The sequence below is a fragment of the Narcine bancroftii genome, chromosome 3, assembly GCF_036971445.1.
Source record: "Narcine bancroftii isolate sNarBan1 chromosome 3, sNarBan1.hap1, whole genome shotgun sequence".
NCBI classification, from domain to species: Eukaryota; Metazoa; Chordata; class Chondrichthyes; order Torpediniformes; family Narcinidae; genus Narcine; species Narcine bancroftii.
This window is the reverse complement of record NC_091471.1, coordinates 191,031,568-191,057,352: the sequence shown is the minus strand read 5'-3', so window position 1 is coordinate 191,057,352 and position 25,785 is coordinate 191,031,568. Positions and strand designations below refer to the sequence as shown.

General features: G+C 40.2%; 1 long non-coding RNA gene across 4 annotated transcripts in view; it reads right to left on the bottom strand.

Moving 5' to 3' along the window:
* The window catches only part of LOC138756335 (uncharacterized), a 142,664-nt gene that overhangs the window by 68,384 nt on the left and 48,495 nt on the right, over window positions 1-25,785 (bottom strand). For all 4 annotated transcript variants that reach the window (XR_011352998.1, XR_011353000.1, XR_011352997.1 and 1 more), the window contains 2 exons: window positions 25,162-25,245; window positions 22,864-23,091 (listed from right to left, as the gene is read on the bottom strand). This is a non-coding gene — a long non-coding RNA (uncharacterized lncRNA). The remainder of the gene's footprint in view (window positions 1-22,863; window positions 23,092-25,161; window positions 25,246-25,785) is intronic.

Below are 25,785 nucleotides of genomic sequence, written 5' to 3'. Positions count from 1 at the left end.
TAAGAAAGCAGAAAATTATTTATATCACATAATACTATTAACTGGTATTCATTCTAGTATTTGCATAAGAAAAACACAAAATGAGTCAGGAGATGCAAATGTAATCTTAGCTTTCTTTGCAATGGGGATGTAATACAAAAACAGATAGGCCTTCAGGGATATGGGAGATCAAGTCTGGATTGTTACTTCTCCTTATTCAGGGAATGAAATAATAGCAGCACAGCAAAGGTTCACTGGATTCATTCTTGAGATTTGGAGTTACTTTATAAAGTCTTAACTCCTATCCCTGATGACCCACCCCTCTGCCCTAAACCTAAGCAAAGACCTTAATTTGATTTCTAACACCCAACTGGGAATTTGGTGCAGCTTAGATGACCAGATGGGATCCCAGTTCCAATCCCAAGCCCAATCCCAGTCTTGGGTTTCTCTGAGATTTTGCACAATTTCTCAGAGCCTTAAGCCTCAAGTACTGCAAATTTTGTGGGGTCAGAAATTTTATTTTAGAGATTTAGATACTTATTGACCAAACACAAGCAAATGTGATTAGACTGGAACACCATTTTTGGTAAGCATGGACCAATTGGGCCAAAGGGCCTGTTCCATGCTGCATGACTTTACGAGTCTATTAGACTGTGAAAGGAATAACAAAATGGCTGGAATAGAATTGGAGAGCAAAGTTATGATCTGTTTCTTAGTTCATATAACTATGTGTTTTGGTGGTGTTTATGAATGGAGAGCTTACCTCCAGCTGGAAGATTTCTTTGGGACATTATAAATATTTTTGAATTATCTGCAAAATTCTATTGAAGATTACCAGCTGCTCCAAATAAATGTAGCACTTCGATTCCAATATGGAAATGACGTTCTTGCTTTGAGTGCAGTACAACCCTTCTAAAGAGAGGTCTAGTCAAAAATCTGATTGAATGTGTCCAAGGCAAAACTGAGTGGTGAATTTTTCCCTGAGTTCCACCCTATTAATGTTAAAAAAAACCAGAATGACGAGAAATTTATATTTTAACCCCCCCCCCCTTTATGTCCCACCCAAGTAAATGAGAAGCAGACCTCAGAAAATCTGCTGATCTTCAAGCTAGCACCACACTGTCCAATCTTCCAGGCTGGCCCAGAGCCCCAGAAGGTTCTTTTGTTGTTTGTGCTAAAAACAATTTGGAGGCTGAATTCTAACATTCTCTTTCAATAGTCAAGCTAGCTTCAGTTCTATAGAAGACACCCCTTCCCCACCCCCACTTCCCTTCACCCCAGCTGTTGAATGAACTAAGTGTAGGAAACTTGACAAATCATGAATAGTGGCTTGAAACAATGCTTGTTTGCATGCCATGGTCCACAGTGTGAATTACTCAGAGCTTCCCATTTTCTTCCTTTTGATCCTTACCAATAATTTCTTATCTTGATAAATCTAACTGTTCTACCTCCTATCCTCACTAGTATTGCAATTGTAATTTGAATCAACAGTTTTGAGATTCAGGATCTTCTGCATCTGAACCCTGGCTTCTGAGACAAACTAATGAGGCAGGGGGACAGGAATCGAAGCTGATAGACAGAGGGAAGCGATGCTGAGACCAAAGTAAAAGTTAGAAAACAAAGTAAGAGTAGAGTACAGAAATGTCAAACACAGAAGACACTAGATTCTAAAAGGGTGGATGACCATCGTATTCAAAGCAAAGTCAGTGCACTTGCAGCACAAATCAGTACAGGGGGGGGGGGTATCCATTTGGATATACATTAGGAATAGTGAAGGGAAAAGATCACTGGTGGGAATTGTCCATAGGCTATAAAATAATAACATTACCGTGTCACAGGCAATAAACCAAGAAATATCTTATTCATGTAAGAATTGAATGGCAGTTGCCATGCGGGACTTAAACTTGCACATAGTTTGGGAGAATTAATTTGGTTGAGGTAATTCTGGATCCTTTCTCAATTCCTCAAAATAAGCCTTTCTCCAGTTTATAACCCAAGGCCCAGACCTATTTTTCTCCTTAATTTACAAGACTAATTGTATTTTGATCACTGGACCCAAAATGTTTCCCTACACATACTTCTGTCACCTGTCCTATCTCATTCCCTAAAAGGAAATTCATTGCTTCATTCTCTCTAGTTGGAAAACTTTCCTGAACACATTTGACAAATTCCAAGCCTCTGTTTGAACTATTCTTTGCTGCTGTTCTTCAGGATGCAACATCAGACCTGAAGTTGGGGGTCTTTGAACAAATGAGGTCTGAAGGCGGGCTCCTTAACCTCCCAAGGCCGAGAGCAAAAACAAAAGTCAAGACCATATGGCACACAAGCTACAGTTTTCTGATGACTGCGCATTGGTTGCCCACCCGATCGAAGATTTACAGGAGATCACCAGTCATTTTTCCAGAGCTGCTAAGACCTACAGATTAACAATCAGCCTGAAAAAGATGGAAGTTTTGTACGAACGCTCAAGCCTGAAGAACCAACTGTCCTCATTGATGACACTCGTCTCAATGGTGCCAACAAGTTTTGCTACCTGGGTAGCACAATAGCATCCTCTGCTTCTCTAGATGTAGAGAATGAGTCAAGAACCAGAAAGGCCTGCTTTGGCTTTGGTCAGCTGAAAGATCAGGTTTGGTCACAGAACATCAAGTTGGCCACCCAGTGCAAGGTATGCCAGCCTTGCTAAATGGATGTGAGATGTGGTGACCATATCAGAGTCAATTACATCAGTTTGACAAAATGCAGCAGCATCACCTATGTTCTCTGATGAAGATCACCTGGTGAGACAAGGTCTCTAATACTGAGGTCCTCTCTTGAGCCTGAATGCCAGCAGTTCCCATGGATGTCAGCCCTACTGTGCTGGGCAGAATATGTTGTCCGAATGCCTGACAGAAAATTTCCCAAGGACATCCTGTACGGCCAACTGTCCAGTGGTACCCGAAAATGGCAATAACTATGGTACAAAGATGTTTTGCACAGAAGCCTCAAGAAAGCTGACATTGCCCCATCAACATGGGAGGATCTGGTTCAAGATCACTCATAGTAGAGGGACGCCATCAAAAAGGTTGTGGATGATGCTGATAAAAAGTTCAAAGAGGCAACAGAGGAAGGACCAAAGAAATGCTACAAAAGTGTTTTTGCCCCTCCAGGCCTCACCTGCCAAGTGTGTGGCAAGCGATGTCTATCAAGGATTTGCCTGTATAGCCACTCCAGGATACACATATCAAACCCCACAAATTGTCTGAAAGGACTTATCATCATCCTCCAGGATGGATAGCCAGAAGAAGAAGTTGATTCAGAAAACTTTCCTGAACACATATAACAAACTCCAATCCATCCACCCCTTTTACCGAATGGGAGTCCAGTCAATATGTGGAAAAGTAAAGTCTCACTATCTTATGTTTCCCACAGCTGTCTGCTATCTCTCTACAGATGTGCTCCTCCAATTCTCATTGACTATTGGGCAGTCTCTATTACAACCCCATGAGTGTGGTCATACCTTTCCCATTCCTCAGCTCCACCTATATACCCTCTGTAGACAAGCCCTCTTGTCTGTCCTGCCTGACCACACCTGTGACATTTTCCCTGATAAGCAATGCCACACCACACCCTTTCATCCACCCTGTTCTATCACGTCGAAAGCAACGGAAGCCCAGAACATTGAGCTACCAGTCCTGACCTTCCTGCAACCAAGTTTCATTAATGGCCACAATATTATAATTCCATGCTTTAAACTTGTTTGCTTTTCCTACAGTACTTCTTTCACTGAAATAGATGCACCTGAAAACATTTCCACCACATGTAACTGGTTGACTTTGAAGGGTGCATGCAATTTTCACATCATCTTTTCCCTCCTCCACTCTATCTCCTCTGGCACTCTAGTTCCCATCCGCCAGCAAATCTACTTTAAACCCACCAGAGGAGCACAGTTATACCTTCCTACAAGGATATTAGTTCCCCTCCAATCCCATTGGAACAGGTCCAACCTTCCCTGGAAGAGGGCCCAATGATCCATAAACCTGAAGCCCTCCCTCCTTCACCATGTCTTTAGCCACGTGTTAAGCTGCATTATCCTCCTATTTCTATCCTTACTAGTATGTGGTATGATTAACAATCCTGAGATCACAAACTTGGAGGTCCTGCCCTTCAACCTAGCATCTAACTCACTGAATTCTCCTTGCAGGACCTCCTCACCCTTTGTACCCACATCATTGGTCCTGATATGAACCATGACATTTGGCTGCTCACCCTCCACTAGAGAATGCCATGAACTCGAACTGAGATAACTCAGACCCTGGCACCAGGGAGGCAACAGGCCATCTGCGATGCTCGATCTCGTCCATGGAACCTCTTATCTGTCCCCCTAACTATGGAATCCCCTAATATTAAACCTCACCTCTTCTCCTCCCTTCCCTTCTTAGCCACAGGACCAGACTCTATGCCAGAGACCTGATTGCTATGGCTTCTCCCTGGTAGGTCATTATAACCTAATGACACCCCCCCCAACAATATCCAAAATGATATACAGTTATTCCCCGACTTACCACCTTTGCAACTTACGGCCATCCGTACGTACAAATGATTTTTTAAAAAGAAAAAATATAAATATTGTGCGTTTATGGGTGAAATAGAGAATCGTTAAAGATTTACCCCAATGTACCTTAGGTATGAATTCCATATTCTTGAAAATAGATCATACCTCTTCCTGAGATTATAGATGATCTTCTCCAGGGGAACATAGTTTTGCATTTCTATATTCCAGCAGGCTAAATCTAGTTGGGAATCAGATTTCCATGTAACTGCTCTGCATTTCCTGGCCACTGCTAAAGCAAGCTTAACAAATTTTAGTTTATATTTTTACTGCCTCATCTTAGGTCTTACATCTTCTAAATTCCCCAATAAAAATAATTCAGGTGCCTGAGGGCATTGAATTTCAGTAATTTTTTTTCCCCCAGGAGATTACCCAAATCTTCCCAGAAAGGCCTAGGGCATGACCAGGTTGAATGCAATCTTCGAAAACCTTGGACTGATATTTCTGATTTTAATTTATGTAACATTTGTGGAGTAAGGTATAGCTGATGCAATAAGTTATATTGCAGCAGCCAATACCTTACATTAATCATGTTAATCATGCTCTTATTAACCCTTGTTTAGGTGTTCCTGCATGAAGTAGGGAATACATTCTTCAAGTAATTTTTTTGTGCTCTCCTTTGAACCAGAGTCTCTATTTCGCTACACTGCAGTAAGGTTAGTGCTGGACCTAATTTGTCCCTTAAATAAGATCTTAACTAAAGATAGCAGAAAAAAATGATGCATTTAAATCTCCATATTTATTCTTACTTGCTCAAATGTCATAAATTGTCCCTACAATTATCAGTACACTTGACTCCTCTCTGGGACCAAGTGTCCAGGATTTTACTATTAATCATTAATGGAATTAACACATTTTGATCCAAGGGTGTATTAGGATAAAGACCCCCCACCACCACCACCATCCCCAATTTGACCATTAATTTTATTCCATATTTTAATCATATGCTTTAATAGGGGAGCTTCTTAGGGTCAGATAATAATTTAGAATTCCATTCATATATATATAAAGTTTTCTGCTATCCTCTCAATCCTCTCACTAACCTTATGCAACTCCATTGTTACCCATGGAGTCTTTTCTCCTCCATCAAAGAGGGAGATGACAAACTTCAATTGGATTGTGCAAATCCGGGAGTGTTAATCCTCCCAATTCATAATTCATAGTTAATTTATCAATAGAGACACTGGATGGCTTACCTTTCCACAGAAACTTCCTGATGCTTTTATTAAGGTTTTGAAAGAGTCTCTGAGGTACAGGAACAGGCAAGCTTGAAAAAGAAAATTGTACTCTAGGCAGCACATTCATTTTAATACAGTTAACCTTCCAATAAAAGGTATTGGGAGGGTCAACCATTTATTAAGGTCATCCTCAATATTCTGAAGCAAGGGAAGATAATTCAACTTATACAAGTTCTGCAGGTTGTTATCGACCTTAATACCTAAATATTGAATCCCATTGAGTGGCCATTTAAATGGAGAATTTCTCATAATTTGTTCATAAATCTGACCCATAAGTGGCATAACTTCACTCTTGTCCCAATTGACTTTATAACCTGATATAATCCCAAAATCTTCCAATTTAGACTGAGTTAACTGGTTCTGTAAGATATATCAGAGCATGATTAGCAAATAAATTGAATTTATGATCTTCCTGATTGATCCAGAAACCCTTTGTGTCTGGATCTAGACAGATAGATCTGGCTAATGGTTCAATAGCCTAAAGGAAAAGAGCTAGAGATAATGGACAACCTTGTCTTCAAGATCTCACCAGTGGGAATGCTGATGAAACTTGACCATTAGTTTAACTTTAGGTTCAGAATTAATAAACGTTTGTCCTAATCCAAATTGTTCCAGCACTTTGAATATAAAGTCCAACTCCAGTTTGTCAAAGGCTTTCTCCAAATCAAGAGCAACACCAACACTCAAGCCATCTCTTGTTTGTGCTAAATCTATAATACTGATTGCCTCCCCTGCACAAAGCCAGACTGATTAGTATTTAGGCCAATAAGTTGCCAATCCTTTTGCCAAGGCTTTGTCTATAATCTTCTAGTCCGTATTCAAAAGTGATATGGGCCTATCAGATGATGGTTTTAATGGATCCCTATCTTTTTTAGGAATTACCATAATAACTGTTGTCAAAAATGACTCTAGGAGAGAATGTGTCACCACTGCCTGAACTCATACCTCCATTAATTGATCCATGCTCAAAATTCATCTCCCTTATTCCTAATAGATCTTGTATTGAAATAAACACATTTCAAACCCTGCAACTTACTATATTTATGCTCCCCTGCCCACTGCCTGTCCTTCCTCACAACTTACTACACATTGCAGCAAACTTTTTAACATCTACTCTTATTTCTGCTCCATCGTTCTGGTTCCCATCCCTCTGCCAAACTAGTTTAAAACCTCCCTAACAGTTGTAGCAAACCTGCCTGCAAAGATATTGCTCCACCTCAAGTTCAGGTGCAGTCTGTCCTTTTTGTACAGGTCATACCTTCCCCAGAAGAGATCCCAAAGATCCACAAATCTGAATCCCTGCTCCCTGCACTAACTCATCTGCCATAACTTCCTATTCCTATCCTCACTGGCCCATGACTCAGGTAGCAATCTAGAGATTATCACCCTTGAGGTCCTACTTTTTAGCTTCTTTCCTAAATCTTTATACACCCTTTTCAGGACCTCATCCTTTTTCCTATCTATGTGATTGGTACCAATGTGGACCACGGCATCTGGCAACCTAACCTCCCACTTGAGAATTAAGAGACGATGATCTAAGATATCCCAGATCCGGCACTTGGGAGGGAATGTACCATCTGGAAGTTTTAATGTCATCCACAGAACCAACATGTGTTCCCCTATCAGATTCCCAGTCAGTGTAGCTCTCACCTTTTAATCCCTTCCCTTCTGACCCAAAGTGCTAAACTCCTGCTAGAGACCTGGCCACTGCAACTTGTCCCTGGTAGATCATCACTCCCAACAGTATCCAAAGCAGTATACCTATTACTGAGGGCACCAGCCTCAGGGATGCTCTGCACTAACTGCCCATTCCCCTTCCCTCTCATTAGTCACCCAGTTACCTCCCTCTTACATCTTGTGTGTGCCTGGTTTGCAGAATTTGCAGGTACAAAAGTTAATTAAGAATGTAACTGGAATGTTTACCTTCATTGCTGGAGGGATTGAATTCAAGTGGATTAAAACAAGAGGACATGAGTTAAGAATTAGGGGGCAGAGGTTTAGAGGTAACATGAGGGGGAACTTCTTTACTCAGAGAGTGGTAGCTGTGTGGAATCATCTTCCGGGAGAAATAGTGGCGGCGGAGTCAATTGCATTATTTAAGAAAAGGTTGGACAAGTATATGGATGAGAAGAAGATGGAGGGTTATGGGCATTGTGCAGGGAGGTGGGACTAGAAAGGGGTGTTTGGTTCGGTGCGGACTAGAAGGGCCTAATGGCCTGTTTCCGTGCTGTAATTGTTATGTTATGTTATGTTATGTTATGTTAAACTGTACCAGGTACTGGTGAAGCCTGCTCCTGAAGCTTCAGGCAGTTTGTGTCTACTTACTTGAGAAAAGATATATTGGGGGGGACGTGGCAAGATGGCGTAGAAGACAGATGTGCAATTCCACCCTTCACCAGCTAGTTTTTTAAAAACCCGTTTTTTTTTTAATTTATAAAAGTGATTAAAAGTAGTATTTACAATTATTGGAATACTAGAGAGGACTACAATGGCTACGAATGTGAAAAAAATTGAAAGCTCAATTACAGAAGAAACTACCATACAAGAGCGTCGAAGAATTAAGGCCTACCTGTTAAGTTGAAACCATGGAGTCGTCGATGGGAATCCCCAAAGCTCAGAGGACGCCTGCCTGGTTAAGTATGACACCGGCGCCCATCCTGCCTCCGCAAGGTGGTGCCAGCTTGATGACAAGCTCGGCCGGCATCGTACCGCATGCCTGTGAAGTTGGGCGCACGGGTGGCTCATCCGAGAAAGGGGCCCTTGATCCTGTGATGTTGTCGGTGTCACATTTGTGGTCCGAAATGTGAAATTGATAGCACCATCAGCACATGATTTACCCGTTGAACATCGGCGTGTATTTATTTCTCTGCTTCCATTATTTCACCATTCCGCGCCTGCATGCCTCGCGCGCATGCACTCTGACCTCCGGTCAGGTTAATAGCTCAACCTCTATCTACATACATCTCATGCATATTCATTATCATGACATCCCTCCTTTCACCGGAAATAAACTTTATATCTTTATGTGTCTTAACCTTTTAATCTAAGTGTATATCTTGTATGAATATCACCGAACATAATACATTGCTGTGTTTCTTTCTGTTTAAATGCAAACACTTTAACACTATCAATAGCATTTTTCTGCCTTCCAAACCAACAAAAACAACATTATATTCCCTCTTCACAAAATATAACGTAACCATGTTATAACCAAATGTAATATAATGGCTCAACATTTCTCCTATAGTTATACTAATACAATGGTCACCTCATATGCAAAATGTAAACGTTTAAAATTATATGCCCCACTATAATATATACACCATTCTATAAAACCACATATTTAAATTCCAATGCTTTTGGGTTTTTTTTCATTTAATACCAAATAGTCGACCAAAACAAAAAATGCAATTCTTACAGCACTCATACATGTACTTTATGATGTATTTATCAAAATCACTGTCCAAATGTTCCCATTATCATTCCTCTTCCTGCATCAAAATACTTCTGATTGTTGGTTACTGCTACTGATGGTCCAAAGTCAAACCACGTCAAGTATAAAATAAATGTTCTAATAATGCTAAACACAACAAATCAGCGATGATCCAGGTAATCATAGCACAACTTCGCAAAGGTCTCTTTCTCGGAGTTCGCGATGGTTTCCTTCCTGACATCCACATATATGCATTCACTGCGTGTTTCACAAGGGCAGCGTTCGGCGTACACCCTTTACATTATTTCTCTTTTTTTTTCACAATCACCACACATTTCCACTTTTCCTTGGTGTGTATCATTATTGCACTTTCACTGAATCATTGCACTTTTTTGTCTTCATTGAAACTCATTTCAACTATCACAAACTTTCACTTTCGTGATAATGCGGGCACGATTAGAAATATGGCACAAAATCTTCATATCGCTTAGGTGGTTTCCTTTCCCGTCTCAGCCTTCCTTCAATGCTACTGTCGCGACTTGGTTGCTCACCCTCAGCACCAGAAACATTGCTCGCTACGGCTTCTGGTGTTTCTGGTACTCTGGCCACTTCATCGGGAAAACTGGTAACTACCTCTGGAACGTCGTCTGGTCCCTCAGATTGAGCAACTCGTACTGGATTTCCAACCACTTCACTCGGTGCCGCTCTGGATTGGTACTTTTTGACACCAGACACATTTCTTTTGTAGAGGACTCCAGCTGGAGACCTGATGGTCACCGTACTGCTGCTTCTGGATACAACAGTGTAGGGTTGATGGTAATAAGGTGTGTCTAGCTTACCACCACTCTCTTGCCTCACAAGAACATTATCTCCAGGCATGAGGTCTGAGTACCTGGCCCCATGCCTCGAGTCTGCATCCAGCTTTGCTGCCCCCTTCTTTTCAGCATCGTGGTCCCTCATCTCCTGGTCGTCCCTGATTTCCTTCAGTTTGGGCATTTTTGTGCGGATTTTCCTCCTGAAGAGTACTTCTGCTGGACGTTTTCCTGTGGTTGCTTGAGGGGTTGCCCAATAGACAGCTACATAGGATAGCAATGCTTCTCTCCAGTTCTGTCCTTCTGCATGAGCGATCCGTAGTCATTTTTCGATGGACTGATTTTGTCTCTCTACTTCTCCGTTGGCTTGCGGCCATTTAGGAGTTACTTTGTGATGGTGGATGCCTGTGGTCCTCATATATTGAGCAAATGTCTCTGAGATGAACTGTGGACTATTGTCAGAGTATAGCGTAACAGGCAATCAATGTCTCGCGAATATCTCTGCCAATGCTTGTATCATTTTTTCAGTGGTCCTCATCACAGAGTACTCATAGTATCTGCTGTAGTAGTTCACCTCTACCATGATTGACTCGCCAGTTGGTAAAGGTCTGAGAAAGTCAACAGCTACATCGATCCACGGTCCTGTCGGGAGTTGCGTACTCCGGATCGGCTCTGGGGGATTACTCCTACTTGTGAGTTGACACCCATGACAGGTTTTGATGAATTTCTCCCCGTCTTTATCACAACCTGGACACCATACTTTACTCCTGAGGTTTTGCTTGGTACCAACAATACCTAGGTGTCCTTCATGGGCTAATGATATGATCTTCGGTCTCAACCTCTGTGGTATCACCAATCTACAACCCCTCAACACACACAGCCCGATGCAACAAAGTTCGTCTCTAATGGGAACATATGCCTTGTGAGTGCACTTGTTCCATTGTCCACTTTGGATACATTCTCTAACTTCCATGAGTTCTGGGTCATGTTCGGACTCTCTCTCGACTTCCCTCGTTGTCACAGCTCCCGGTGTCGACTGGATAGCTATGAAGCTTACAAAGCTCTCTGCTTCTGTCCCCAGTTCTGACTTGGATTGTGGGCATCCATCTTTCAACAATCTGGACAGCGGATCAGCAATGTTTGCTTTCCCAGCAATGTGGACTACTCTGTACTTGTACGGTTGGAGTCTGAGCACCCATCGTTCTATCCTGGCACATGGTTTGGACCTGGCAGCGTAGATCACCTCCAATGGTTTATGGTCCATGATGAGTTCAATTTCAATGACATACAAATATGCATGGAATCTCTCGCAGGCCCATACAAGTCCAAGTGCTTCTTTCTCTGTCTGAGAATATCTCCTTTCAACATCTGTCAAAGATCTGCTGGCATAGGCAATGATTCTTGGTCCTTCATCATGCGTCTGGACCAACACGGCTCCTAAACCAACAGGGCTAGTATCCACTATGACTTTGGTTGGTCCATCCGGATCATAATACCCAAGAGTATTGGCATTCGTCAGACTTTGTTTCAGAGCTGTGAATGCTTCCTTCTGCTCGGGGCCAAAATGGAATGGTACACCTTTCCTGGTTAGTTTCCTCAGTGGTTCTGCCAGTGTAGCAAAGTTAGGGATGAACTTTGCGTAATAATTGACCAATCCCAAGAAACTCCTCATCTCCGTTGCATTCTGGGGTTCACGTGCATCGGCAACAGCTTTCACCTTGGCATCAACTAGGTTCAGTCCTTCCCGTGTAAGCCTATGTCCCATGAAGTCCATCTCTGAGACACCGAACTGGCACTTGTCTCCATTCACAGTAAGGCCTGCCCTCTGTAGTCTGGATAGCACAAGCCTCAAAAGTCTGTCATGCTCTTCCTGTGTAGCCGCATGGACTATGATGTCATCAGAAATGTTGGCGACTCCAGGAATGCCTTGAATCACTCGATGGATTTTGTACTGGTAGATCTCAGGAGCTGCATTGATGCTGAACGATAGCCTCTTGTACCGGTACAATCCACAGTGAGTCACAAATGTTGTCACGTCTCTGGATTCTGGGTCCAGCTCTAGTTGATGATAGCCCCATTTTAAATCGATTTTTTAGAACACCTGACTGGTTGTTAACTCCTGGAGTACTTCTTCTACTGTTGGTATGGGGTCTCGCTCTCGAATTATAGCTTCATTGGTCATCCTCATATCAACACACAGTCTCATGTCACCATTTGGTTTGGGCACGATCACTACTGGGCTGACCCATTGCTTTGAGTGTTCTACAGGTTCAATAATGTCTTGCTCAATCAACTCTTTGATTTTGGCCTCGATTTTCCCACGAAGTCCAAATGTGGTTCTGTGCACTGGTTGCACCTTGGGTTTGACCGTTTTGTCCACTGCTAGCTTTAGTTGTCGAGCTGGAAACTGCGGGGAATTCTTGCTTCATATCCTCGTATGACTGAACTGAATTGACACGAGCTCCAATATGAAGTATTGCCAGGTCTTGCGCTGTGCATTTACTAAGCAATGGTTCTCCCCTCTCGTCTATGACAACAAACTCTGCTTCGGTGTGCTTGTCACCAGCTTCAACTGTCGCAGTGAAACATGCAATGGTCTGCAATGGCTTGGTTGCTGTGTATGGATACAGTTTCTTTGTACACTTCTTTGATGTACAAATGATCTTTTTTTAAAATTTCTCCCATAAGTGTTGGTCAATTACATTACTGTCACTGCCTGAGTATACAATGACTGGAACTGTCACACCACCAATTATCACTGGGACTTTCTCATGATGGTCATCATTCAATGTAAACTGATAGTATTTCTGCCCATCCTGGTTGTCGTCATCATCGTCACTTTCTGGGTCACCTTCTATATGGTGAATAGTGCCTTGCTTTCTCTGTCCATAATTGCCTTTCTTTCCAGGAGACTTTCCTTTCCCCCAAGCTTTGCCCTTAGAAGCTGTACTCTTCCCATTCTGGTTTGCATTTGACTTGCTTTTGCACTTTGCAAAGTGGTCTTTACCTCCACACTTTCTACAAACTTTGCCTTTTGCTGGGCACCATGGGTCTTTTCCAAAATGACATCTGTCTCCAAATCTGTAACACTCCAAATCACGTGTCGGCATATTTCTTGGCTGGCTATGGCTATGCAAGAGCCTATTTACTTGTTGACCAACTTTGTCTTTACTGGGCTGGCTTGAGTTGTCTTTCAATTTCATGGTATGAAATTGCCCCTCAACAGCTTCTAATGCAGCAGCAATTGTTAAAGCATTGGTAAGTTTCAACTCACCCCCTTTTTCCAGCAGTCGCCTTCTGAGTTTGTCTGATCTGCAGTGCTGCACGCCTTGATCCAATAACTGGTTGTCCAAATCAGCTGCCACGTAATTGCATCCAACAGCCAGTTGTCGCAATCTCATCACGTACTGGGCGGTCGTTTCCCCATCTTCCTGTTTTGTTTTGCGAAACAAATGGCGTTGAAATGTGGCATTCGGTTTCACCACATAGTGTGCATTCAGTGCATCTACAGCTTTCTGGTATTCCTCCTTCCTTCCAGTATTCGAAAGCATCTTAAAAGTTTCCCGAACTGCAGGTCCTACAGTGAAGAGAAGTAAAGCCCTCCGCTGCACTTTCTGCTCCGCCATACTCCCATCGATAAATAGGCCACGACTGTCAGCGTAAGCTTCGAACTCTTCAAGCCATGCCTTCCACTTCACACTCACAGTGCTTGCATCGCCCGTCAGGTCAAAATGAGGAACACTGCAAAGTGCTAGAAATTCAGTTCCAGTGACTGCCATGATGAAACATTCCAGCTCAAAGCTACGGATTCAAAATCCAAAATGTTTCTCCTCGTCGCCAATGTCACATTTGTGACCCAAAATGTGAAATTGATAGCACCATCAACACATGATTTACCCGTTGAACATCGGCGTGTATTTATTTCTCTGCTTCCATTATTCCACTATTCCGCGCCTGCATATCTCGCGTGCATGCACTCTGACCTCCGGTCAGGTTAATAGTTCAACCTCTATCTACATACATCTCATGCATATTCATTATTATGACAGTCGGGTGGGCCAGGGATGCACAGTGTTGTGTCGGAGGACGCACCTGCACAGTCGTTGGTCCTACCGGGCATGCACGGTGCTTCGAGGGTTCAGGATTTATTAGAACAGGTGTGGGCTCTGGGGGGACCTGAGTGGCGGTGCCCCGACAAAGTTGGGGTGCCGTCGTCGGGTGTTCAGACGCGCAGCCGCACCGGAAGAGGACCAGCAGTGCCTGAAGAAGAAGAATACTTACCTTCACTGGGCAGCACACAAGGACAAATGGAGGTGGAGACCAGGGAAGGTAGGCCTCAAAGGGAAGTGATGGAATGCAGAATGGATTCTATGTGTTCTGGATTGAATATATTTACTGTATTTCATTATGTTTAATTGGATAATCTATGTATATCTGGCTGGGGGGGGGGGGGTGGTGGGTGGATGGCACTGAAATCTTTGACAGTCATCTGCTGCTAGTGGAGTTTACAACACCCAGATTTTTAGGGTGTTACTACCTTTGGTGGTTTTTTTAGGGGTGATTTTTTTTTAAATTTTTCTTGACACTTTATAGGGGAGGGATTGTGATTTTAAGGATTTATAAGGGGAGCAATATTTAGTAGTGTGTGATCATATTGTTAGTTTGTAGAAATGTCTAATTTGAAATTTGCAACTTTTAATGTTCAATTAAAATAATTGAATAATCCAATTAAGCGGAAACAAGTTTTGGCTCATATTAAAAAAATGAAAGTTGATATTGCTTTTTTGCAAGAAACACACCTTACTGAAAAATAACACTTGAAATTGAAGAGAGATTGGATCGGTCATGTGTTTTCTTCTTCTTTTAATTCTAAGGCGAGGGGTGTAGCAATTTTAATTCATAAGAGTTTTCCTTTTGAATTACAATCTTTGGAGGGAAATGCTGGGAGAGTTTTGAGGGTGAATTGTAAAGTTTTTGCTGAATCTTGGACTTTACTTAATGTTTATGCACCTAATATAGATGATGAATGTTTTATTTTAGAAGCTTTTTTGATGTTAAATCAGGCTAATAAAAATATCTCAGTTGGGGGAGACTTCAATTGTGTTTTGGACCCTTTATTAGATAAATATCCAAAACGTATAAGGAAATAAAAGATGGTGATACAAATCGGGGCTTTGATTAAAGATTTAAATTTGGTGGATATTTAGAGAAGATTTAATCCTACGGAGAATTTTTTTTTATTTTTATTTATCTCGGCATGATTCATTTTCCAGAATAGGGTTTATTTTTGGATCGGCACATTTACAGGGTAGAGTACTACAGGCTGAGTATAAAAGTAAGCTTATATCTCAGATAATTCTTTATTGTTTTTATCTTGTATAAAGTTGGAAGTGGTACGTTCATCTTATAGATGGAGGTTTAACATAATGTTACTGATAAAACTGGGATTTATTACTTTTGTTAAAGAACAGATCACTTTGTTTTTGGCTGAGAATGTTAATTCTGTAGATAGTCATTTTTTATTATGGGATGCACTGAAAGCTTATTTAAGAGGGCAGATTATTAGTTATTAGAGTTAAGAAACAGTATGGCAGAGAGTTTAGAATTGGAGAAGCAAATTGCTGAGTTAGAGAAGGAATTTCAGAAAGATGTGACAGAAGATTTTAAAAAGTGGGTCTGGAAAACTTGAAATTACATTATAATACATTGTAAACTTATCAATTTGAGTGTTTAATTAATTGATTTAAGCAGCGTTATTATGAATTGGGTGAGAGGGCAGATAAGGTACTCACATGGCAATCAAAAATGGAACAGGTTTCTCTGACTATTAATGGTGTTAAAAAGAATTCAATAGTTACCTATAAACCTAAGGAAATCAATGACCAGTTTTATTCATTTTATCAAAAATTATATACTTCTGAGGAGAAACAGGATAAGAGATCTATTGGATCTTATTTATCTAAATTAATGTTACCAGTATTAGGGGAGGAAGATGTTTTGGAATTGGAATCTCCATTTACAGATTTTGAGATTAAGGAGGTAAAACAGGAGATGCCAAATAGAAAGTCACCAGGGGATGATGGATTCTCGGTGGAATTTTATAATTTTTTTCTGAAGACTTATCTTCTGTATTTGGGGATGCATTACATCAAATAACTGAAGAACAGGTGCTACTGGAATCTTGTTCGAGTGCTTTAATTACTGTAATTCTGAAAAAAAGATTGAGATCCATTGAAAGTGTCTTCGTATTGACCTATTTCTTTATTGAATGTAGATTATAAAATTATAGCAAAAGTGTTAGCAAATTGGCTTGCCAAGAACTTACCTAAGTTGATACATATTGATCAAACAGGTTTTATTAAGAAAAGGCTTGTATTTCTGAAGTTGAGGTGCATCAATTTGTATTTCAATGGAGTATGAATTTGTTGCCGGTATTAAAACATTTGTTAAAGGTATGGACTAGAAGAAATAAGGTTCGAGGATCAAAATGTAAATTATATAATAATCAGCTTATTCCTTTTTCAATGTTTAATAATCATTTAAAGAGTTGGGATTCTAAGGGTATAAAGATATTGCAGGATTATTTTGAGGAAGGACAACTTCTTTCTTTTAATCAATTGAGGGAACAATTTGATATCTCTGAAAATCTGTTTGTTTATTACCAACTTAGAGCTTTGGTAAAAAGATATTTATGGTAAAGAGATAATTCCACCTGTATTGACAAAATTTGAATATTTGATTTCCTCTATAGCACAAAAGGGTTATATTTCAGTTATATATCAAGTGTTACAAGATAGTATGGATAAACCGAACTGGGATAAGTCTAAGCTTAAATGGGAAAATTATTTAACTTTTATTTTGCCGGAAGATTCTTTCTTTGGCTTGGCTTTGCGGACGAAGATTTATGGAGGGGGTAAATTTCCACGTCAGCTGCAGGCTCGTTTGTGGCTGATAAGTCCGATGCGGGACAGGCAGACACGGTTGCAGCGGTTGCAGGGGAAAATTGGTGGGTTGGGGTTGGGTGTTGGGTTTTTCCTCCTTTGCCTTTTGTCAGTGAGGTGGGCTCTGCAGTCTTCTTCAAAGGAGGTTGCTGCCCGCCAAGCTGTGAGGCGCCAAGATGCACGGTTTGAGGCGATATCAGCCCACTTGAGGTGGTCAATGTGGCAGGCACCAAGAGATTTCTTTAGGCAGTCCTTGTACCTTTTCTTTGGTGCACCTCTGTTACGGTGGCCAGTGGAGAGCTCGCCATATAACACGATCTTGGGAAGGCGATGGTCCTCCATTCTGGAGATGTGACCCACCCAGCGCAGCTGGATCTTCAGCAGCGTGGACTTGATGCTGTCGACCTCTGCCATCTCGAGTACTTCGACGTTAGGGATGAAAGCGCTCCAATGAATGTTGAGGATGGAGCGGAGACAACGCTGGTGGAAGAGTTCTAGGAGCCGTAGGTGATGCCGGTAGGGGACCCATGATTCGGAGCCGAACAGGAGTGTGGGTATGATAACGGCTCTGTATACGCTTATCTTTGTGAGGTTTTTCAGTTGGTTGTTTTTCCAGACTCTTTTGTGTAGTCTTCCAAAGGCGCTATTTGCCTTGGCGAGTCTGTTGTCTATCTCGTTGTCGATCCTTGCATCTGATGAAATGGTGCAGCCGAGATAGGTAAACTGGTTGACCGTTTTGAGTTTTGTGTGACCGATGGAGATGTGGGGTGGCTGGTAGTCATGGTGGGGAGCTGGCTGATGGAGGACCTCAGTTTTCTTCAGGCTGACTTCCAGGCCAAACATTTTGGCAGTTTCCGCAAAACAGGACGTCAAGCGCTGAAGAGCTGGCTCTGAATGGGCAACTAAAGCGGCATCATCTGCAAAGAGTAGTTCACGGACAAGTTTCTCTTGTGTCTTGGTGTGAGCTTGCAGGCGCCTCAGATTGAAGAGACTGCCATCCGTGCGGTATCGGATTACTGGGTGGATAATGTGCTATGATAATGTAACTAAATTGATGAAGGTACAATATGGAATGGTTAATTATAATTTTTAATATCAGTTATATTTAACTCCAGAGAAATTGAAAAAATATGGTTTTAGTAATTTTGATTCTTGTTTTAGATGTGATTTATGTATTGAAACTTTTTTACATCCTGTTTGGTCCTGTGTTAAAAAACAACCATTTTGGGAAGAAATTAGGTAAGTTTTGGAAAAAAAAATATAATATTAAGTTACCATTAGACCCACTTATTTTTCTAATGGGCTACATGGTTCCTTTAAGGGGATTAGGGTTGGATAAGTTTCAAATTGCATTTATACGATTAGTGTTGTCTGTGGCATGAAAATGTGTAGCTAGTACATGGAAAGATTACTAACGTATAATATGTTGGCATAGTAAATTGAAAGCTTGTATTATTATGGAAAAAATTACATATAATTTGCATGATTTTTTTTGTTAATAAGTGTCTACCTTATTTGGAATATATGCATTTGGATGTACTTTGATTTATTAAATATTTTTAGTTTTTTTTCCTTTATATTCTTGGCTCTCCTTATGAGAGCTGGCTGATGGGGTGGGAGGGTGGGGGGGGGGTGTTTTTATTTTGGCTTTTTTGTGTTTTCTTTTATATATATATATATATATATATATATATACTTATACAAAATTGTTCTTACTGAATTGTATACAGTTTTTTTCTTAATGATCTTTTAAATAAATAAAGATTTTTTTTTTAAAAAGAAAGATATATTGGTTTTGGAGGCAGTTCATCAATTTGATTCTAACTGTACAGCCTATGTAAGAGCATTTTTTTGGGTCTTTACTCATTGGAATTTAGAAGAATATGAGGGCATCTTATAGGAACACATAAAAGAGATAGAAAAAATAGATCAGTAACTTTTTTTAAAAAAGAATGTTATGTGAGACGAGAACTAGGCAACATAGCCTCAAGATTTGGGGGTGTAGACTTAGGACAGAGGTGAGGAGGAAATACTTTTCCCAGAGAGATTTGGATCTGTGGAATTCTTTGCCCGAGGAAATAATTGAGGCGGCATGATTAAATATATGCAAGACAGATTTTTGCATATTACAGAAATTAATGATTTTGGGGAAAAGGCACGCAGATGGAGCAGAGCCCACAGACCGATGAACCACGATCTTCTAAAATAGTGGAGCAGGCTTGATGGACCAGATGGTCTACCCCTGTTCCTCTTTCTTATGTTCTTGTTAAGAATGCCAACTGTCTGCAGTACAATATTTGGAGAATTGCAATGTCAGAAATATTATCTTTTTGACGAGACAATAAATTGAGATCCCACTTATTCTGTCTGGACCATGCAAAAGATATGTATCATCATTTTGATGATTGTCAGAGAAGTTATCCCCTATGTCCTGTAAAATATATATCTCAAGCAACCTTCCCTTATTACTCTAATCAAAACTTCTCCGGGACCATTAATTTCTGCTGGATTTAAACATCACCTTTATTCTTGCACTAACTATAACTGTAAATATATTTTTTTCTGTCCTCTATGTTTATTATCTATTTACATACTGGGGTATTAAATGTTTGCCATCATAGTTGGTGATTTTTTAACATACCTGTTTGGCTGCAGCAATTAAGAGTTTCAGGCATATGTTCATTGCAATTTAGTCCATGATAATAAACTCAACCTCAATACAAAAAAAAATCAGATCATTATCACATTAATGTTTGTGGCAGTTTCCTGCGTACAACTGTAAGTCACAAAAAAATTCACTGACTAAAGAGAACATTTGGAGGAAATGAAATACAGAATGTAAATCCAGTCCTATCTTTTGTGACTTTAAACCCTTAATTCTATCTTTTAAGTTGAACTCTTCATCCCAGAGACTTTTCATCTAATTTCATGACAGAAAAAGCTACCGGATTGTTAAAGACAGACATTAATTTGCATTTCACTATCATGCTTGAGGTACAGTCCTCTCATTATGGAGCTGCTTTTCTAAAATCATTGTGGATCTGGGTGAACTTGTACAACGAAAAGACCATTTAGATGATAGCAGGGAGGAAGCAAGAGTGTGTACTTTAATTTATTATGAGCAACACCATGGTATGACATGCCTTTGGTTTTGTGGAATTTTGAAGAAAATCTAAATGTTGTAAATTAAACTGAACAGCAAACTACTGTTATCAGATGAAGTAAATTCAGATAATAAAAAGAATTTTGTAAAACTATTATTCTTGAAAATATCTCACTCAAGTCACTGAAGTAACTTATGCAAATATGTTGAATCCCCACAGGTGTTCAGTGTGGTAAATTCTAATATAATCATATAGAATAGTTTGTAGTTCATCATTAAAAAATCTTTAAAAATAAACTTTGAATTTTGGTAGCAACTTTTAATGACTGAAGGATATTCCAAAAGGCTTATGCCAATTAAAGCATTCCTGCTAGAAAGTTAATAGAAATCACAATAGGACATATATTTACCATTTTGCTGACATGTATCATATCAAATGAAAATGTCCTCATGTTTATTACATCTGAGATATCTATGCATTCTTCAATACAAAATACCTGAGGCAGCAATTTAACAACCTGAATCTGTAACTAATATATTAACAAACATTTAGGCAATTGGCCTATTTATAACTTGCCTACCATGACAATCGCTCCACACCAGATTGGCTCTCCACTCAGCTCTGGATCACCTCAAAAACAGCAATACATATATACAGGTGCTCTTCATAGATTACAGCTCAGCCTTCAATACTATTATTCCCTCAGTGCTGGTCAAGAAGCTACAAACTCTAGGCCTTTGTATCCCACTCTGAAATTGGATCCTTGGCTTTCTTATTGGAAGACCACAGTCAGTACGAATTGAAAACAAACTCTCCTTCTCACAGATCATCAACACAGGGGCACCCCAAGGATGTGTGGTTAGCCCATTACTCTCCTCATTATACACCCATGATTGTGTGACCAGGCAATTCGTCAATGTCACCAGAATCAAAAACAGAAATGAGGAAGCGTACAGGAGGGAGATATATCAGCTTATTGAATGGTGTAATGACAACATCTTTGTGCTCAGAGTCAGCCTAACCAAGGAGATGAATCAAGGAAGTCAGAGGAACACAACCCAGTCCCTCATCAAGGGCTCAGTAGTGGAAATGGTCAAGAACTTCACATTTCTGGGTGTGAACATTTGCCAGGATCTGTCCTGGAATCTCCACATTGATGCAATCACAAAGGCCATTCGCCAGCAGATAAACTTTATGAGGTGTCACCCAAGACACTCGTAAACTTCTACAGGAGTACTGTGGAGAGCATTTTGGTCGGTTGCATCACTGCTAGGTATAGAGGTCCCAACTCTCAGCACAAGAATAAACTCCAGAGGGTTGTTAACAGCCTGGGACATCACAGGCACCCGACTTCACTCCATCGAGGATATCTACATGAAACAGTGTCTTAAAAAAAAAAGCAGTCTCCATCCTCAAAGGCCACCATCTAGGCCATGCCATTTTCACTCTGCTACCATAAGGGAAAAGGCACAGGAGCCTAAAGACGAGCCCTCAGTGGCACAAGGACAGCTTCTTCCCCACTGCCATCAGATTCCTGAATAATCAATGAATCAAAGACACTGCCTTACTTTTCATGCCCTATTAATGCTATTTTTATTTTTATTGTAGTGTCATAAGATGGTTATAATATGAATGTTTGCTCTACGACGCTGCCGCAAAAACACCGAATTTCATGACTTGTTCATGACAATAAATCCTGATTCTGATTAGACTTCTAATTAGAACTGTTCAGTGAGTTTGAGTTGGAAAAATAATACAAATGTTTAAAAAAACTCAAAGAACATAAAATTAGCAACATCTTGGTAACAAAGATTATTTACATTTTTATTCATTTTGGTAAAAAACTATATTGTAGCCTCTGAGTGTTGTTTGATACTCTGTGACAATAACTTGCAAACCAAAAGCATTTGGCCTGCTAAGTTTGACCAATCTATTAAATGGTTGGATGGAGTAAATCAAAAATAGCTTCTGGCTAATGCGACATTTGAGACCAACGAGTACCTCAAGTGTGCCACTTTAGTTTGATAATTGCAAGATTGAGCAAATCTTGATCTGAGTTACATGATGAAGTGGTAAGATTTTCCAGAGTATTATCAGTAAATTTTGTGCTCTCCCATCACTGATGCTGCAAACATAACCAGATTATTTATCTTGCGTCAGGATCCTCCAAAAGAAGTCAGGAACAAAGATGAATTATTTTGTCAATGTTGAATCACTGGAGAACAGCATGTCCTGTCTTAGTTTTCAGTTGGGAGGATAATATATGAAACACATTTAATGATATGCTCATAAACACAAGCTTTGTAACATGTTTATTCAAAATACAACTTACATGGATTCTATTTCAATTAAACTGTCATTGGTTTGGTCATCCAAGTAAACTTAAAAGATTTCAATAACCTGGTAACTTGGACTCAGGACATGAAAGTGATATTTTGCCATGTGTCACAGAAAGAACACATATGGCAGTTAAAGGATCAAATTGCACCAGTGGACAGCCAAAATCCTCACTCACAGCAATTTTAGTTAAGAGGGTTATTATGATTGGAAAATGTTACTTGTTCATACAATGAACAGTCTGTTTAAAATGCCTAGTTGAATTGACTGATATATTGTTCTGCTGTCATGGTGAGTAAGCAGACAAAGTACACGCTATTTATTGTGGAAATGAGAAAACAGATGAGCAAGCAATCTCGAATCAACTCAGAAAGGTTGAAAATAAATGGACGGATTCTGAAAAAAATACAAATGCAAGCAATACTTACAATTGAGAAAGGCCATTTTTTTCCCCTGATAATGATATTTGTAACTGCTTTGTTGGGTTTCTTCTGTTCCAAATTAATTTTGATGTTTCGGCAGGATCTCTTTTCTGAAGGTGCTTCCAGTCAGTCCAAATGAAAGGAATCATGAAGACAGCAATTGCGGTTTATCTTTTGTCGATGAGCATTGTCTGTGCTGAGGAACTCTTTGGACAACATGTGGAACTGAAACTCCTGGGTAGAAAAGAAGGGTCATGGCCATTATTAAAGTAAAATGGTCAGCAGATGAAGAAACATTTTTAGTCTTTTTTTTTCCTTCTGACAAAATGCAATCTCAATGTGCCAGAATGTCCATCGGGGGTTATCAACTGCATCCCTTTTGGTTAAATGTTGCTGCACTGTAGTCAAAGGGGTGACATTTCTGCTCCTTAACTAAAACCAACTTCTCAGTTTTCCACTTTTCATGGAATGTTCTGCTGAAGTTGCCTATGCCATGGAAAAACATAGCATGTGGGCACCAATGTATAATGTTGGAAACAAAATTTTATCTCCATTGAGTTAAAAAGTAGTTGCTGGGACAGCATTGCACCTTTTCATATAGCAAAGAATAATTGCCATTGAAAGATTCTGTGCCCTTGGTAAACTCTTCCTGTGCTAGCCACTTGAAAAAAAACTCACAAGTCTGTCTACATTTTATCCTTTTCTCTCGATCGGCTGCATTGTAAAAGTGGAACTGGGCATCACAAACAGAGCTAAGGAAATGTCCTCAAAGTGAGGACAGTTGTTGAATTGTTAACATTTTATTCCATGTTTACTTTTCCAAATAGGCTTAATAGACACTCTCAAAAGTGCACATTTTACATTAAAGTGGGACGTCCTAGGGCATGATGCTGCAGAGGGTGTCTCATTAACATAAAGCTTAACCTATGGGTGGAATGTAGCTTTAAAGATTATTAGAGTGAATATATTTACTCATGCATATATAAACTGGATTAAGAAGGTCCATCTCAGCAATGTTAGCATCAGAGCTACTCTGGCATCAAAATGTGCCTAGTCTTCATTTGTCTGGTCTGGTGGGTTCATGTTTTCTGATCTTTTTACAAAATGAGGACATCCATTTTGTGTCAGAATTCTGCATGGACACAATTTTTACTCTAGGGCCCAGGGCCCAATGAATACACAAAATACAGAAGCTAAGTACCCTAGTTAGGCTTCTAGTAACTTTCAGAATTCAAATTATGTTAAATATAAAATACTTCATGAAGAAATTTATAAAATATCAATGCTTTTCTAAGGTGATTTTTTACCCCCCTCTGGTAAAATAGGAAACCAAATTTGTTCTTTGGCTTGGCTTCGCGGACGAAGATTTATGGAGGGGTGTGTCAACGTCTGCTGCAGGCTTGTTTGTGACTGACAAGTCCGATGTGGGACAGGCAGGCATGGTTGCAGTGGTTACAAGGGAAAATTGGTTGGTTGAGGTTGGGTTTTTCCTCCTTTGTCTTTTGTCAGTGAGGTGGGCTCTGCGGTCTTCTTCAAAGGAGGTTGCTGCCCACCGAACTGTGAGGCGCCAAGATGCACGGTTGGATGCGATATCAGCCCACTGGTGGTGGTCAATGGGGCAGGCTCCAAGAGATTTCTTTAAGCAGTCCTTGTACCTCTTCTTTGGTGCACCTCTGTCTCAGTGGCCAGTGGAGAGCTCACCATAGAACACGATCTTGGGAAGGCGATCGTCCTCCATTCAGGAGACGTGACCCACCCAGCGCAGTTAGGTCTTCAGCAGCATGGATTCGATGCTTGCGGACTCTGCCAGCTCGAGTACTTCGATGTTGGTGATGAAGTCATTCCAATGAATGTTGAGGATGGGAGCGAAGACAGCGCTGATGGAAGCGTTCTAGGAGCCATAGGTATGACCCTTATAAAGAGCATGCCAATGGGAAACAACACCAAGGGGATCAAGACCATTAATTTCCATGGAGCCCGAGAGATACTGAAGGAATCTGCCCTGCACCTGCATGAATTTGGCAAAATATTGGGAGGAAAGATGTGACAGCTCTGAAAAACAAGAAACCTCATGTTCAAGGCCCAAAAAAGAGAAGTAGCCAAAGTGAGGGAAAAAGTTCATGACATTTCAAACATCATAAACTTTTCTTATACAGCAGCCAAAGATGCATTCATCACTCTTAACCATACCTTCGAGGTTGGTGAATTCAATGAAGCACAGCATCAAGGACATAGGATTGAATTAGGTCATTCATCACTGAAGGTTGAATGTGTTGAAGATACTCTCTCCTATTATACTCCTACCTCCTTTAAGAGCAGATTCAAAGGCAAAGGCAGAACTTCTCTCCTCTCCACTTCTCCTCTCCCATCAGCATTTCAGCCACATATCTTGGAACAGAAATGAGAAGTAGATTGATCAGCATAAAATTATGAAACTAAATGAATATTTGGTTGCAATTTCCCCAGAGCAGCATGACAACAATCTTATGGTTCATAAACAAAAATTAATCTACATGTCTTGAATTAATAAAATTAGAGCGCTGCTGCCTTTCTTTTATATGCACATTTTTGTTCTTTTTTTTTCTGTCACCTGCACCATGTCAATGAATCGCAAACACAATGGAACATACTAAGACCCTTCCTTTATCTAAAATGCCTTCAATTAGATTATTTAAATCAATCAATTTTTTAAAAAATCAGACCACAGACAAAAATTATTTTGTTTCTCATTCATAAATCTTCCTGATTGAATTTTTTCTATGGTTTATACAAATTTGAAATAACTTTTAGCAGATATTTTGTCTCCCAGTTTGCTCTCTGCATTCTTGAAAGTTGAAATGATTGGTTGCTCAGTAAATCTATCAATTTACTTATTGGAAATGGTAACAATTATTGTACTTAACTATGTACTTTGAAAATAAATACTCT